Raw genomic sequence first — 15016 nt, forward strand, 5'->3', positions numbered from 1 at the left:
TGTATTTTACCTGGCAATCCGCAAATAAAGAGATATCTAGGCGGAAGAGTTATAGCCCGAGACACACTAGGAGGGACTGGACCTCTAAAGTCCTCCCCAGCTGTCAGATTCCAAGACTCTAGAATGAATTCCCAGTTCTACCAGAACCGTTAACAAGCAGACAAACTGCTTTGAATTTCAGCGTATCACGTCCCCGTTTTTCTCTAGGATGGCTAATGAGCAGGGAAAACGCGGAACGAAAACCTGTGGAAAAGTTATGCTGTGGAAAATCAGCTCCTAAACGATGCAGAGCTTTCTGAACTGCTAATGGGCTCTGGACTGGGCACACACGACGGTGAGTCACATGGCGACTGGCCCAGATCCAACTATGGACACCAACTCCACTCAACTCAAGGGCAAGCGGGGAAAGCTCTGGCCCAGGGACTCGCAGGCGCCTGCGCCCTTCCGCGGCCCCGCCCTCCCCCCGCCTGACATCCGGGGCTCGGGTAGGGGTGTGTCCGGAGAAGACAGGAGGGTGGCGGCGGAAAGGAAGGACGTCGTGGGAGGCTGGAGGAGCTGGGAGGGGGGCGGGGCGGGGCGGAGCGGGGGGCGTGGCGCAGCCAGCGCGCTGTCACGTGACGTGCGTGGCGACGTGTCGGCCATCTTGTGTTGTTGAGGCTGAGGACTGACGGGTTCCGAGAGTCTCCCCTGTCCCGGACCGCAGGTAACCAGCGACTCGGTCTCACTCCCTTTGCCCGGCTCCGTTCCGCGGCCTGGGCTCCGCCAGCCTGCCTGGCTCTCCTGGGCCTGCCGCCCGCTCTGGTGTCCCCGCCGCTCCAGCCCGACCCGGGCCAGCCGCATGGACACCCCCAGGCCGCCCGGCAGCCGCCTCGGCCGGCTGGGGCGTCAAGCGAGCGGACAGGTCAGGTGCGGGGCCTGAGGGAGCCGCCTCCACGGCTGGGGGCACGCCGGGCCCTAGCGCGTCTCTGCCGTCGAGCTGGGGAGTCCCCTCCTCCCGGGCCCGTTGGCATCGCAGGGGGAGCCGAGGAAGGGAGGAGGGTGATGGGTGGACAGTGTCAGGCCGGCTCGCTCAGGACCAGAGGGCTCGCCTTTCCGCTACCTGCTCCTCCGGGCCAGCCGCCCGCCCAGCCTCGGGGTGCCCGGGGTAACAGCTGCTGCGGCCAGACAGCTGCTCCTGCTCGCGCTCCTCCCCACACCTGGCCTCGGGGAGATGCGCCCCTGCCTGCCTCACCGAGCATCTGCACTGGGGAGACTCCTTCCGCGGCGAGAGGACTGGGTCTGGACCAGGCCCGAAGCCAAGGTGGAGCCATGATCGGAACCTGGGACGGAGGTCGGGAAGAGTAGAACCCATGGCAGCTTTGGGACCCGAGCCTTCACATCAGGTTGAAATGGGCATTAGCCTTGAGTGACAGCAGTTCCCCACGAAAACACTCAGAATTATTTCAGTTTTCTGGCTGAAACATAAACCAAGCGACCAGGGAAGAGGGTATAGAGAAGCAGGTTGTCTGACCGTGTTCGGGAACCAGTTACGTTGCTTTGCATTTATCTAGCACTGTGGGTTTTTGTTTTTTAAAAAATTATTTTTTTCCCTGAAAGAACACCTAAGCACATCTATTTTCTCTGTAAGTAAGCACATCTATTTTCTGTGTAAGAAAGGTAAGTATTTCAGTTTAACTTAGGAGAGATTGAGGAAGGCCGGGAACCAGTGACCAGCTTCTTATCCAGTATTGTGTACCGTGGATTATACTTACTCAGTGTTTTATACCTTGGATTACAAGCAGTTTTGTTCCCCGTGTGTATGCATGGAAGATATTTTTCCCTTACATAGTATTTCCTTTTTAGAATCTAATGGTTTTCTAGATTAAAAAAAATTGTCACCGTTTTTGAACACTAACTTTTATCCTAGTGTTTGCAGCTCTGGCCTGTCAGAGTTTGTTGATTTCGAACACAAATATGTTGCCTCATTCCTTGATGTTTTTATGCGTTTAGCTAGTTAGTGTAGTGCTCAAAGTGGAACATGTACATTTCTGTCCCAACAAATGTTGACTTCAGTAGAAGACACTAGAAAAAAGTTTAAAAAGTGGAATGTATCTGGAAAAATGTCACACGGTCCTTAATGTCACACAGACATTTAACAATGGGAAATACACAGGTAATGGTCATGATTCACTAGCGAAGAAAAGGCTTTGAACCTTTTCCGTACTTGGCCTTTTATGTACATTTTAGGATTTTGAGACTGAGGAGGGAGAAGGTACTATGTGCTTTCATTCATTCCTTCTGTCATTTGTGCATTAATTTATTTGAAAAATATTGAGATCGTACAACACTATTAGGTGCTGGGAGCAAAACAGACCAAAAATTCCTGTTTCTGTGGACCTCATTCCTAGACAGGTAAATACATACTTTTAGGTAAGATATACTGTAGTGATAAGTGATGTGGGAAAAAATCAGGGTAATGGATAATAGGGAGTTGGGGGAGGGGTTCATTTTAGGTGGAGTGCCCAGGGAAAGCCTTGGTGGGTAAAAACCAATATTTGAGGAAAGACTTAACACAGGTAATGGAGCTAATCTCTATCTCTATGGAGGAGGAATGCCCCAGGCTAGGAATCGAGGGCAAAGACCCTGTGGTAGAAACTGAAGTGAGCTGGTCAGGTGTGGCTGGGAAGGTCCGGAGGTAGTCTAGCCAGAGAGGCACAATCACAAGGAACCTAGTAGAAGAAGTGTGCCAGCTCATCGGTCCTGATGAGTAGAGTTGTTCAGTTGTCCTGGAGTCTTTTTCCACACCTCTGTGACTCTTGGAAGTCAGAATCTGGAAATTTGGGCCAGTGTGCCCACCTCTTTCCCCCCAGCAGGACACCCTTCCCTGCCCCAACTTGGAAAAATTGAGGGGGCTCATATATTTCAGGAAATTGTCATGAAATAGCTTTCTCAAAAGTTTTAAAATGAGATTGATGATGACCTGCCTAAAAGGATTTTTCAAAAGAAATTGCTTTCTAAAAAGAGGGTCTTTGAAATATTTCAGACTATTTGAAAATGTAGAGAAATGAATTTCCTTTGAAATTTAGACACAGATCATTAAGAAATATATCCTGGAAGAAGTGTTTTAATTCACATTTTTAATGGTAAAGAATTCCTCTTCTGTGTTATCCAGCCTGGTTTTAAATTCCTCAGGGACTGGTACACTAATTTGTTTGTGTATCTTTTATAGCATCTTACATGTGTAAAACTTTTTGTGCTGAGTTATTTGTTCATCAACTTTGATCTTTCAGACTAGTTCTTCAGTAATTTTATGCTAGTAGACTTTTTTTTTGGAAATTTTTTTTTTCCTGATTTTCTTTCAATTTATCTCCATATTCTTACTACTGAGCTCTCACAAATGTCTTCTTTCATTTTAATTCACTTGAGGAATTTAATATTTTGATTTTGAAATGCTTTTGTTGGTGAGTTGCATATATGTAAAATAATTTGTCTTGGCTTGCATGAAAATCAAGAGTCGTTAGGAATTACAGCTTCAGGGATAGTGATGCTCAGGAGGAGGTAGTGTTTTTACAAATTGCCTCTCTCTCTTTTGTTCCTTTGGTGAGTTTTTGAAATGACAGTTCCAGATTATGTCTTTGATGTCATATGGGTTCATTTGCTCTCATGACTCTGCATTTTAATATTCCATATGTCTTTTTTTTTTGACCTTCACATTGGAAGATGACACTATTGGTAGTGATTGCTATCTGGGGGAACCATTTTGGATGATGAGATTATTACTGTCTTATTTATCTTTGCTTTTCTGAAGGATCTTTGATTTGTGCCATTTTTGAAGACTGACTTCATTTGTAGTTCTTCGTTAGCCTCTAATGACTAAATTTTTGGTACTTTTCTGTTTTATCCTATCTCTTATAGATTATAGTGGGACCAGTCTCATTAGGTTGAATCTCCAGCCTATGTTGGTGTTAATCCTGGTATATTAGAGGCAAGTTCAATGTCTGTTTTTCTTCAGCAGTTTGAATTGCCTTATTACTTGACCATTGTTGTTACAACTCTGAACCCAAGTGTGTTTTTTTTTTTCCTCCCCTTAACCCCCACTAGATTTTATGGTGATCGGGTCTTAGGATTTCCATTCACTTTTAATGCCCTGAAGAATTGCATGTCTTTAAAAATATAAGTAGACATACAACACATACAAGTTAGTTAGACTCCTATTATTTCTTGACCAAGATTGCATTTTTTCCGTTTGTTTATGCTCTCACATGACTGAGAAATATACTAGATTAATTACACAGGAATACAAAAATGTTACCTTTCTTGAATTGCCCATAATTTTATTTGAGGTTGAGAGAGAAGAGGGGAGATTTGAAAAACAAAAGAATATTATCCTGTAGCCAAAATTAATTTTATAAAAAGACTTTCAAAGTATGATATGCTTCCTCACCTCAAGCAATTAAGTAAGGAACACAATTTTATATTTTCTGGTTAACTACAGAGTTTCCTTGAAGTTGAACTTTGTTTATACTTATACTAAAATAGGAGATACACTAGAGCTTGTTCTCTTGAGTTAGGCCCAGAGAAGGGTTTGTTACCTAGTTCTCCCCTCTTTTGCTTCTGCTTGCTCTTATAAAATGTAGAGTGCAGTAGACAAAGTTAAATGACCTTCTGGACATTGTAACATGGCTGCCTTTTTTCAAAATTAAAGATGAAAATGGCTTTCTCAAGTTGCTTTCTTGCTTGACAGTAAAATTGTCAACTTTAATTTTTAATTATTATTTTTTGACTCTTCAGTAGCAGCCTTCAAATGATCATTTGAATTTAGCTAAGAAATCTGTTGAAGCTATTGTTTCAGTTTGTCACTTGAAATATCATTGTCTTGTGGATGTTTAAGATATTGTCTCATCAGAGCGTTAAAAGAAGGTTTTGATTTTGCAGCTGAAGGCACTCCTGGAGCTTTGCTCCTTGAACATTTTGGCAGTGGTCATACATCTTGGGCTCATTGATTATTTGATAGGATGCATATTGTATTGCCATCTTGCTAGCTATCAGTTTTCTATCAGATATTTGGTAGTTTTGAATGAAAATGCCAAGGAATAATTTCCTGAAACCCTATAGTGGTGCTCATTTATTAGCTTCATCAGAATCACTTAGAACTTTGGTTTAAAAAATATATTTTTCAGTCGTATTCCAGAGCTACTGAGAGAGACTATTTAGAGTTTAGGACAGGGACTCTGGATGAAAAGCATGTCAGGTAATTATAATATTTTAACCAGGTTTGGAATCCATTTCTTACAAAGCATATTCCTAGTAAAAGTTGTGTTTTTAAAGTTTCCTAAGAGATTGCTGGGTCATTTACTGTGATATTTTTATTATTTACAGTGTTAAAAGGACCTGAACAAAGTCTGCTCAAACTTCCTGCTGTGAACCAGCAGAACTTTTGAACAGGTGAGTTTTGAAGGGAAGCACAAAACTGAGGGCTTTATGTGGAGAATTTTTGCTTTTAAGGCTCTGGTTATTTTTGTTCTTACTATTTCTCCTGAACTTACAGGTAGTAAATATAAGCAATTTCTCTGGTACCGTTCATATCCCTTATGAACCATAAATAAGAATAATCATACCTTTTCTGCGTTGATCCTGGTATGAATTTGTCTTAAAGTATCATAATGATTTTTCGATGACATAAGACAGGAAGAGGAGTCCTCTGAGGGGAGAGGTAAGAGGGTATATTAAGGAACCCAAGAGCACTTAACTTGATGAAGGACATGAACTAGGAACTGGGACACATTCAGGAGACAAAGTAGTCCAGAGAGCACTTTTCTCCTTGCCGGCTAGTAGGTACATCTCATGTCTCTTTGTATCTTGCATTAGTTGTCTTTCCACACTCTGGCCTTTTCTGCTTTAGCAAACACAAAAGAAAATTGCCACCTCATTCCTAGAGCCACATATATAAACTCAGGCTCTAGTGTCACTAGCCAAATGGTTACTAGCTCAGTGTCCCCTTTTCAGATTGCTGAGAGGGAAACTTTGATAGATTGAGCTTGGTCCAAATTTCCATCATTGGTCTAGTTAGTATGGCCATGGGGTTGAGGTCTTGAAAGGTCCCACTGCTAAGAGTGGCAGCATGTCTCAGAAAAGGTGGAATGTTGCCTTCTCTATGCAGAATCACACAGAAGCTTCTAGATGTTTTCCCTTTTCCTCAAAAATTTTCCTGTATTTATCTTGGTGGTTTTAATTTACATGTCCTGAAGAGTTAAAATACATGTGTATATTTTGGTTAATGAGGCCTAGTAGGTCTAACCAACCATTCTTGAAACAGTTGGTTCCAAGTGCAATGTTTTAACAAAATTTCTTGATTTTGTGGGTTCAGAGGATCATGTGTGATAAAGGTTTTATAAATAACTATAAGCAGATACGAGGCTTAGTTTGGAAAAATAAAGTGGTTATTTAGTTTACATTGATTGCTTTTATAAATTTTAATTTATGTGTACTTTTGACAGTATTAAGTAACACTTGGATATGAGGAAGTCCGTAGAGGATTTGAAGGGTAGGACTTCTGTATATGAATCTAAATTCACATTTGAGTGGTAGCAGGGATTTTCACTTTTGGGAAAGGATCAGGGAGACAGCATAAATTTGTATTATGTGTTTTTGTATACTAGAGTTGCTAAGTATTGAAGAAAAACTTTTTTTTAGTGGAGCGTTTAGAAGTACTATTTATTTTGTAGCTTGTATGTATGTACTTGGTGATAGCTAATTGCTTAAGTCATTTTTTTACTACTCAGATTTTGTTGTGTTAGTAAATTAATATATCAAGATTTTGATGAAAAGGATAGGGATTACTTTTATTTACTTTTATTAAAAGTGACATGTTAGAGAATGATGTGTGGAGTGACAGACCACAAATGTGACTTCCTATGATATGTGTTTTTTTGTTTAGGCAAGGTTTCTTTAGCAGATTGCAGCTAAATTAAAAAAAAATTTTTTTAGGGTGCTAGTTTATTTATTTTTGGCTGTGCTGGGTCTTCGTTGCTTTGTGTGGGCTTTCTCTAGTTGCAGAGAGCAGGGGCTGCTGTTCGTTGTGGTGTTCCGGCTTTTCATTGTGTTGTCTTCTCTCGTTGGGGGAGCGTGGGCTCTAGGTGCTCCAGTTTCAGTAGTTGTGGCTCCTGGGCCCCAGATCAGGGGCTCAGAAATTCTGGCACACAGGCTTAGTTGCTCTGTAGCATGTGGAATCTTCCAGACTGGAGGTCAGCCCCTGTCCCCTGCATTGGCAGGTGAATTCTTACCCACTATGCCACCAGGGAAGTCTGCTAACTTAATTTTTAAGGTAGAAGAGTCCTTTCTCGTGTTGTTCATTTTCTTTATAATATAGATATTGAGGTAAAGCATGTTCAGGGCTTTGTGAGGCTTAAAAAGTGTAAAACTTTCTCAGGCTCTGGGGAGCCCTCTCTGGAAAAGATTGGCTTGTGGTGAGATTATCAGATAACATGGTCATGTTTATGGCATTGTAATTTTTCTTGACTAGTTTATTAGTTGCTAATTTTATTCTCCTTTCACCAAAAGGGGGAAAAAAGAAACATTTATATATTATTCAGAAGTACAAGGTGGGGAAAATGACAGTAACAGTAATAGCTTTTTGTGTGGTGATACTGTGCCTAGAGTGTTCTTTGAGAACAAGGCTCTTTTTGTTCTAGTTGTTCTGAACCTCGAGGAAGTCTTGGGAGCTCTAGCCTCTTCAGTATTGGTCCTTCGGTTGCAGAGACTGACAGAATTGTCAGAGGTATTGTTTTGGTACCTAATAATTGGTAAATCTTGGTTCAATCCTTAAAGAGATGGTTACATCCAGGGGATTTCATGGTTAGCCCCTTAGGAATTGAGATGGTTTTTGCCCAAACCATGGCTAATTGAGTGACTGGATGAAGCCATCTTGCGAGATCGGTAGGTCAGAGAGCCTTAATTCATGTTCTAGAATCTGACACTTTTTAATCTATTAGTTCTGCTGTTGTTAATGAAATTTCTGATAGTGTACTATGAGAATATGTATTCTTCCCCAGCCACAGGGCTTGGGGCTTCCCCAGTAGCTCAGTGGTAAAACATCCACCTGCCAGTGTAGGAGATGCAGGAAAAATGGATTCAACCCCTGAGTTGGGAAGATCACCTGGAGAAGAAAATGGCAACCCACTCCAATATTCTTTCCTGGGAAATCCCATGGACAGAGGAGCTTGGCAGGCTACAGGATATGAGGTCTCAAAGAGTCCGACACCACTGCGCATGTACGCATTCAAGCAGAGGGCAGAGGGGCTCACTGTATTGCTTGAGTGACAAGAAGGAAGGATAGTGGAGGATAGTGATAGTGGGACAGAGTGGGAGATTGGGGAAAGGAGAAAAAGTTACTTCCACAACTCTGAAAATTGCAAGGAAATGGGAGGAAGAAAGTAACTATAAGCAGTATTGAACACTGTCAGTATGCAGAGAAAAAGCTTGTGGCCATTAAACAGAAATGTGGGTTTAATTTTCTGTCGCTTACTACTTGTAGCTATAGATAAAGAAGCTAACTTCTTGGAACCTTGTTTTCCTTACTGGAAAATATATCCCGTAGTGATTTGGGAATTAAAAGTCTAAAATGCGCAATACAGTGCCTGGCATGTGGTGTTGATAAATAGGCTTTCAGTGATTGGTAGTGGGTATAATTGTTATTACTATGCAGATATATAAATTTTGATTGTACAAGTGTCATCTTTTAATTTGAATAGAGACCTCAGTGAGTTCTGTTTTTAAGTCTTTTGTCTTTTTTGTTTTGTTTTCAATCCAACAAATTATTTGAATACCTGCTTTGTTCCAGGTGCTGGGCTAGCCATAGTGATGAGCAAAACACTCAAGGTCCTGTCTTGTGGGTCTTAAAGCCTAGTGGTAGAGGCAATAAAGAAATCATATAAGTAAACCTCAAAATGTGAAAAGTTTCTCTGTCTTTCGAAAAATACGTTTTTAACCTGAGATACTTTTGAAGTGTCCATTTGGATCTTGGTATTCTTGTCATCAGGGATGTTTTATTTCTCTTGATAGGCTTTCAAGTGTATGTTCGTCTGTTTTAAGTTAATTTATATATTTGTTGTGTTATATTTTCCTCTTTCTCTGAGATAGATGCTCTCAACTGTTTGATTTTAGATCTCCTTTACCTTTGTAAGAATTAGAGGAACCCAGAGAGCTTTTGGCTTTTCAGTTATATCTATCTTTATCACATTAAGAAATTTAAAATGATTTATTGATTTAAAAATAGCAATAACTTCTTTACATGTTATCATTGTATATTTTTAATGAGAAATATTAGTTTTCTAAAACATTTCTAAAAAATTTGCTGAGAAGAGTGACACTTTTCCCTTTTTAAAAATCGCTTTTTATGTCTTACTTTGTAGAAGGCAGCTGGATTCTCATAGCTGCTTCTGCATTCAGTCCATTGCTGTTTATTACATTAGTTGAAGTATATGAAGGAAATTCATCCTCATGAAGCCATGTATGTAGTTGGAAAAGGGAGGAATATTTTAAGAGCTTTTTCAGGTAATTGCAGATTTTCATTGATATTACACTAAAATTGGATAGCTAGTAGTTTTTAAAGGTTAGTTGCATTGTGAAATTTGAATTACTATATATCAGTGCACTTTTATATTCCATTACATTAAAATCTATTGGTCTATTTCGTTCATTAAATGAATATATTACACAGTATCAAACGCTCCACACTCATTAATATCAACACACATCAGAAAATCCTTTACTTATTGGAAAGTATAAATACTAGAAAAACCTGTCAAACTCATGGTAGTGAATAGAAGTTTTCTAAAATCTTAACTTTTGCTTAAAGGCTTAAGTTTTGTAATTGGCAGCAAATAGTTGTTCTCTTTAAAGTGACAATCTGGCCTTGTTCATTTTTGAAAACAGTGTCTGGTATATACCTAGGTCTGGTTGGTTTTATTTGTGTGTCAGCCCTTTCAGCTCAATATGTTTCATGAACGGAAGTAGGTAGTTGAGCTTGTAACTCAAAGGCACCTAAGTGCCTTTCTTGGAGACGGTGGCGTGCAGCAGAAGTGCTTCATGTATACTTCTCATTTCATCACATTAGGAATATTAAAAAGATGTGTACACAGGAACCAAGATTAATTGGCAGCATTTGCTGCCTTATTAAGGGCATTCTTAGTTAAGCAAACCCGGCTTTTTTCTTTCTCGGGAATATATGGCGCGTGGCAGTGAAGAACATGGTGAGTATTAGCACAGTTTGGTGCCGTTACTTTGAATGGTGCTAAAGCTGTCAACAGTTCTACCCATGACTGGTGCAGTGCCAACATAATGAAAAGTGCAGAGAATATCTTAAAATTAACAGATTTGACATCTTGGATATCTTGAAAGAGTTTCAGAGAATTGCGCTCTGGGGAGTGAAACATTTTTCAGTGTTTATGTTACATTGACTTTTTAAAAAGCGTTTTCAAAAAGTAATTGTTTGAATTAGAAACTGTAATAAACATATTGAGGATGTTTAGATTTTAGTGAGGGTTTTAATTCTGGGTAGATGTAGATCTGTTCATAAGTTGTAGGCAGTTATAAAATACTCTTCTGTATTTGTCCCATTAAAAATAGTCTACACTAGCACCGTCTAACTGAATTTTCTGCTGTGATAGAAATGTTCTGTAAATCTCCACTGTCAAGTACTGTAACCACTAGCCACATGCGACTGTTGAGCACTTGACACGTGGTTAGTGTGACTGAGGGAACCTGCATTTTTTTAAATGCAGAAAACCTTTTTTATTGCAACAACTCAGTAGGCTTTACTTTTTTAATTAAAAAAACTTTTTTTTGGCTGTGCATCATGCATGATCTTAGTTCCCTGACCAGGGATTGAACTTATGCCCCCTGCAGTAGAAGTTCGGAGTCTTGACCACTGAACTGCCAGGGAATTCCCTTGGAGGCCTTATTTTTAAGAATAATTGTAAAGAGGGAGGGGATAATGTATACATATAGTTGATTTATGTTGTACAGCAGAAACTAAAACACAACATTATAAAGCAGTTATACTCCAGTTAAAAAAGAACAGTTTTAGATTCACAGAGAAATTGAGAATACTGTACAAGAGAGCTCCCATAGTATACCACGCCCAGTTTTTGTATTGTTAACGTCTTACATTACTGTCGTGCATTTGTTACAACTAAGGAGCCGGTATTGCTTATTCACTAGGTTTATTTCGATTTCCTTAGTTTCCCTAGTCTGTCTGTCTGTCTCGGGACCCTGTCCAGGATACCACATTACATTTAGTCACATATCCAGTCCATAGGCGCCCCTTGGCTGTGTTAGTTTCTCATACTTCCCTGTTGTTAACAGTCTTGACAGTTTTGAGGAGTACTGGTTAAGTATTTCGTAGAATGCTTCTTCCAAGTAGATACTGTAATTTGTCTAATGATTTTCTCCTGGTTATGGGTCATGGGTTTTTGGGAGGAAGACCACAGAAGTAAAGTGCCATTTCATCACATCATATCAAGAGCATATACTGTCAACATGATTTATTACTGTTAATACTGACTTTGATACTTGGTTGACTTGTACTTTGTTAGGTTTGACTACTGTAAAATTACTCTCCCTCTTGGAGGAACTAGATTTTAAATTTTAATTGATTTAGCTACATGTGGTTAATGGGAACTGTATAAGAAGGCACAGTTCTCAACAGTGTTTCTCAGTTTTGAATATTATCCAAAACTTTATTTAACATCTTTTTTAATAGATGTAAAGAAAGGCAGTTTAACATAAAGGAAATATAAAATGTTAGTCTTGTAATGCGTTGCTTTCTGAGGAGGCAGTCTACTTTTGGTAAGCTTAGTGTTTTTCAAAATTAACTTATTGAGGTTTAATTTATAGTCAATAAAATGCCTTCATTTTAAGTATACTCATGCTGAGTATACATCTTGATAAGTTTTGGGAAGTGTGTTTATTTCTGTAACCATAACGACAATCAAGATATGTGACATTTTCATCACCCCCAGAACTTTACTCCTGCTTTTTTGCAGTCCTTTCCCTTCTCCCACCACTGATTTATTTTCTGTGACTATAGATAATTTTGCCTCTTCTGCCAGTTTTATGTAAATGGAATTATCGCACATGTGTTCTTTTTGGTTCTGACTTCTTTTGCTTAGTGTAATGTTTGTGATACGTCCATGTTGTTGCGTGTGTCAGTAATTAGGTTTTTTTTTCTTTTAACTGATGAGACTATTCCAAGGTATGTTTATTACAGTATTTGTTTATCCATTTATCTTGCTTTGAAGCTGTTAGGAATAAAGCTGACCTTAGTTTCATGGCAGTAGGTAGTGATTCAGATCTTGCTGGATTGCAGTGTTCATTTTTGTGCTGTAAATTGAAATTTAAGTTCTTTTGAGGATGAGGACAGACGCCAACAGCATCTATACTATTTTTGAAGACATGTCATAAAAAGTATAATTAACATAGAAATAAATAGTATTTTTATGAAATTTCATACAATAATGTGTGATACAGAGAGATGTAGACAGTTTTGACTTATGATGATTTCCTGGGGAGCTGGGGAAGGAGTCCTTTGTTCTTTAGGATAAATGTTTAGTAGTGAAGCCTAATTTTGCTTCATGAATTTTTGTCATTAGTAGATGTGTAAACAGATCGTATTTTAAGAATTATTTTAAAAATTTGCATGTTTAAAAATGAAGAGAGTTGGTATTGTCATACAGGTGGGTACAGAAGGAAAATGTGCTTTTTGCTCTAATAGGTGAATTTTTCCTTTTATTTTTGCACCTTAACATTATTTTTTTAAAGGAGTTAATGTTGAAAAGAAATAAACTTTCTTTGACATTAATGTTGGGATTGTAAAAGTGTTTCAAACAGGCAAGGCACACACTTTTTGTGGGACTTAAAATGTACTTTGCTGTAAAAGTAATTGAAGAATATTGCTGCAAATCATGAAAACAGAAAAACTATTATTAATCCCACCTCATGAGCATGTCTTTATTTATTCTCTTTTTTAAGACAGTTGGCCCTGTGTATCCATGGGCTCCATGTTCTTGGATGTGGAGGGTAGAGTGTAAAGGATTTGTGTGTCCCTGAGCTTTGGTATCAGATGGGGTCTTGGGACCAGTCCCCCTCGGTACTGAGGGGTGACTGTGTGCATAGTTAGACTCTGTGTGCAGAGTTATTGTACCTGTATTATGTTGAGGGAGTGTGCTGCTTTTTATGAGATTTTCAGTCTTTTATAATTACAAGTGATGTGGTAAGTGTGGTTCCTCTCTCATGTTTGAACCTCTTCATATTTTTACTTAGCTTTTTTCTAAAGTTTGAAAAAATGAATTATTTTAGCCTAGTGCCTGAGTCTTGCTTCATTTGAATGTGGACTTGTTTATTGTCTTAAAAGTTGATATATTTATAGATTATGTTATCAAGATAGTGGTATAAGATCTTTTTAATTACAGAAATTTAAGTAGGGAGTGAATTTAGTATTATCAGAAAATTTGCCTTTAAAATAGTTTTGCTTCATGTCCATTAAAATATTTTACTTGTACTATTTCCCCCCTTAGCTAAACCGTTTATGGTTTATTGTAACCTTTTTAAAATTGAGATATAAAATATAATAAATATGTGCACAAATCTGAAGTGCATAGTTGGAAAATTTTTTACATAATGTATGAGTTCTGTAGTCACTAGCTAAATCAAGATAGTGAGCATTTCCAGCACCCCAAAAGATCTCCTCTTGTCCTTCCCAGGAAGTAGTCCCTGCTTCCATGGTGAACAGAGTTCAGACATCTGTCAGAACTGATTATTTTACCTGTTGAACATCATAAAAGGAATGTGACAGTGTATATTCTTTGGCGGCTGGCTCCTTTTGCTGGACACAGTGAATGATAATTCATGCAATATGTTGCAGGTATCAATTAATTTCTTCTTCTTGGTCAGTATTTTGTTGTGTAAATATAATCAATTAAAAAAAAACTTTTTTTGAAATAATTTCAAACAGAAGTACAGAAAAGTTGCAAAAAATTACTTCAACTTTCCATATGCTCTTCACCCAATTTGGTCACCATTTTTAACATTTCCTGATGATAAAACTGTAAAATTCTTGTAGAGATGGGAATACCAAACTACCTTACCTGCCTTCTGAGAAACCTGTATGCAGGTCAAGAAGCAAGAGTTAGAACCAGGCATGTAACAAAACTGGGAAAGGAGTACGTCAAGGCTGTATATTGTCACTCTGCTTATTTAACTTATATGCAAAGTACATCATGAGAAATGCTGGGCTGGATGAATCACAAGCTGGATCAGATGTGCAGATGATACCACTCTAATGGTAGAAAGCGAACAGGAACTAAAGAAAGAGCCTACTGATGAAGGTGAAAGAGGAGAGTGAAAAAGCTGGCTTAAAACTCAACATTCAAAAAAACGAAGATCATGACATCTGGTCCCATCACTTCATGGCAAATAGCGGGGGAAACAATAGAAACAGTGGCAGACTTTATTTTCTTGGTCTCCAGAATCACTGCAGACCTTTACTACAGCCATGAAATTAAAAAATGCTTGCTTCTTGGAAGAAAAGCTGTGACAAACCTAGATAGCGTATTAAAAAGCAAACATTACTTTGCCAACAAAATTCCGTCTAGTCAAGCTGTAGTTATTCCATATGTACGGATGTGAGAGTTGGATTGTAAAGAAGTCTGAGCACCAAAAAATTGATGCTTTTGAACTGTGGTGCTGGAGAAGACTCTTGAGAGTCCCTTGGACAGCAAGGAGATCAAACCAGTCAATCCTGAAGGAAATCAACTCTGAATAATTCATTGAAAGGACTGATGCTGAAGTTGAAGCTCCAATACTTTGGCCACCTGATGCGAAGAGGTGATTCATTGACAAAGACCTTGATGCTGGGAAAGATTCAAAGCAGGAGGAGAAGAGGATGACAAGGTAAGAGATGGTTGGATGGCATCACCAACTTGATGGACATGAGTTTGAGCAAGCTCCAAGAGATGGTGAAGGACAGAAAGCTTGGCAT

The 15016-nt window shown here is 39.0% G+C and overlaps 1 protein-coding gene across 5 annotated transcripts in view; it reads left to right on the top strand.

The window, feature by feature from the left end:
• The first annotated feature begins 605 nt into the window (after positions 1-605).
• The window catches only part of GIGYF2 (GRB10 interacting GYF protein 2), a 129373-nt gene continuing 114962 nt past the window's right edge, over positions 606-15016 (top strand). For 4 of the 5 annotated variants that reach the window (XM_027537934.1, XM_027537936.1, XM_027537937.1 and 1 more), the window contains exons 1-3: positions 606-703; positions 3895-3964; positions 5359-5424. The gene's annotated coding sequence lies outside the window, so the exon portion shown is untranslated. The remainder of the gene's footprint in view (positions 704-3894; positions 3965-5358; positions 5425-15016) is intronic. The other variant, XM_027537935.1, reaches the window with a different exon arrangement.

The sequence above is a fragment of the Bos indicus x Bos taurus genome, chromosome 3 (genome assembly GCF_003369695.1).
Source record: "Bos indicus x Bos taurus breed Angus x Brahman F1 hybrid chromosome 3, Bos_hybrid_MaternalHap_v2.0, whole genome shotgun sequence".
Classification (NCBI taxonomy): Eukaryota; Metazoa; Chordata; class Mammalia; order Artiodactyla; family Bovidae; genus Bos; species Bos indicus x Bos taurus.